This window comes from Wasmannia auropunctata, unplaced genomic scaffold (assembly GCF_000956235.1).
Source record: "Wasmannia auropunctata unplaced genomic scaffold, wasmannia.A_1.0 LD336064.1, whole genome shotgun sequence".
NCBI lineage: Eukaryota > Metazoa > Arthropoda > Insecta > Hymenoptera > Formicidae > Wasmannia > Wasmannia auropunctata.
Window position 1 is genome coordinate 1,334,335 of NW_012026826.1, and position 2,416 is coordinate 1,336,750.

Sequence of the window (2,416 nt, forward strand, 5' to 3'; positions counted from 1 at the left end):
GGCGTACTCGAGACTTTCAAACGTCATTATCGACGTTTTTTGCTGCAAAAAGAAATTCTGGAAAAAAGCGCCGCGGGTAGTACTCTTAAAGAGTGTTTGCTAGCAATAAATATGAAAAGTGTTATTTACTGGTCAGCTCAAGCTTGGGATGCTATCCAAAGGCTTACGCTTGAAAGATCATGGGCAAAAATCTTGTGTTCTAACAATCAAAGCGATGAAATAGCAGACGATGTAAATCTGCATAGCATCATGGAGCAGATTCCTGGTTGTGAAAACGTCGAAAGAAACGATACTGAGGAATGGGTTCATGGTGACGATTGTGAAGAAGAACTTACAGACGACGAAATTGGCCAACTCGTAAATTCTGGAGAAGAGATCGCGGATGATATAGAAGACGGCGAGGCGGAAGAAAGTCCGGTAATCAGCCACGAAGAAGGATTAAATGTGCTTGAACTAGCTCTCAAATATATCGAGGAACAGCCGGAAAGTACTGCAAGTGATCTCTTATTGATGAAACGATGGCGAGATATTGCAGCTAAAAAACGAATGAGCAGGTTGAAGCAGTGCTCTATCACTGACTTTCTTAAACCACGTTTGTAATATGTAAGTATGTACATAATGCTTGTTACGCGAAAAATTAATCCACGTTCGTTAATTTTTCATTTTCATATGTTAATGTGATTAAATTCTCTTGTACCATTTTAAATATACCAAAAATAAGGGAAGTTTTCGAGTTTTTTTATTTATTCCGTGTTATCCGAGTTTTCGCTTATCCGAGGAACCCCTTCCACACATTACCTCGGATAAACGAGGTTTTACTGTATTTTAAAATTTAATTATAAATGTTAACACATGAATAAAATATTTTTAAGTAGAAAAGAAGAAATAGTTCTGTTCTTCAAGTAAAGTAATAATACTGTACGTGCAAAGATTATAGTTTAAAAAGTAATATAAAAAATTTATTTTTATATATTATTTAATAACTACATTAAAACAAATTTTGCTTTTTTCATTATTGTTGATTGTTTATCAAATTTAATTATTTTTATGTGTACATGTTTCTAAGATAAAGAATTACTATTTTGAGCAAGAGTAATATCAATTACAAAAAAAGAAATCATATAAATACATATTATACACAAATATATCAATTAAATTAAAGTACAGTTAATTCATTCAAAAAATTATGTCTTCAAAAAGTTATGTCTAAATCTTTGTAAAATTATTTGTTAGTCTTTTTAGCCTAATGACATTACGCCAAATAACATTATTCACAACAAAAAAGATAAAAGGGTCGATTTTGGCTCCCAAAGAATAAGTAAAAACAAAAGTGTTTTTTTATAAACTTTGATTTTCTGAATACGATAGAACTATTAAAAAGTTCGTAGTGCTTGTAAAACACATTGAAAATTGAGCATAAATACAGTGTATTTACGAAATTTGAATGGTAAACCATAAAACGTATTCGTGTATTATTGTGACTTTTTGGAGACAGCAGAAAGAAGGAAGTAACAATTGTGCGTGTGTGTGCGTGTGTGTGTGTGTGTGTGTGTGTGTGTGTGTGCATGCGCGCGTGCGCGCGCGTGCCTATGCGTGTGCATTGACAAACACACAAAATTACTTCCGTCTTTCCCCTCTCTCCAGAAAGTCAACAATACATGAATATATTTTAGGGTTCATCATCCAAATTTCAGTAAATACACAGTGTTTATGCTTAATTTTTAAGATGTTCTCTAAGCGCTACAAATTTTTTAGTAGTTCTATCGTATTCAGAAGATCAAAATTTATAAAAAGCACTATTGTTTTTAACTACACCTTTGGAGAACAAAATCGGCCCTTATTTAACATCCTACTTTCGCTTACGAAAATAATAGGAAAATATTTTTTTTCTATTTGCTTTTTTACTAAAACATATCTAGTATAAAACAGGGAGATTTTTAAAATAGGTGCAATATGTTATAAATATTTCCTTTTAATTAATGCAGCAATTAATTTAGTAAACATGACTACTATTATTTAATCATATCTATAATTTATCGATATTTAATTTATTTTGGTATTAGTATTTTAATTTACGAAATACTTTAAACATTTATCGTTTTATTCTATTTTATGTAAAAGAATACATAATTAAAGGTATATTGTATATAATATATATAGTTCTAAACGCGTATCTCACATAATATGTTACATATTTTACAGTCAAACAATTTATAATTAATTTGAAAAATAAAGAAAAACAATTTTGAAATTATTTGTATTTACTAAATGTTTAAGAAAATATGTGTTTTCATATAATTAATCCACTGACAAGATTACTATGAAGATCATCAATTCGGGCCAAATTTTCGTGTCTATCAAGAGACTCGAAGTTATTAAAGAATATCGATATTAATAACTGTCAAATAAATTCTTC

General features: G+C 29.9%; 1 pseudogene; it reads left to right on the forward strand.

The window, feature by feature from the left end:
- The window catches only part of LOC105450308, a 1,820-nt pseudogene extending 1,169 nt beyond the window's left edge, over window positions 1–651 (forward strand).
- The last annotated feature ends 1,765 nt before the right edge of the window (window positions 652–2,416 follow it).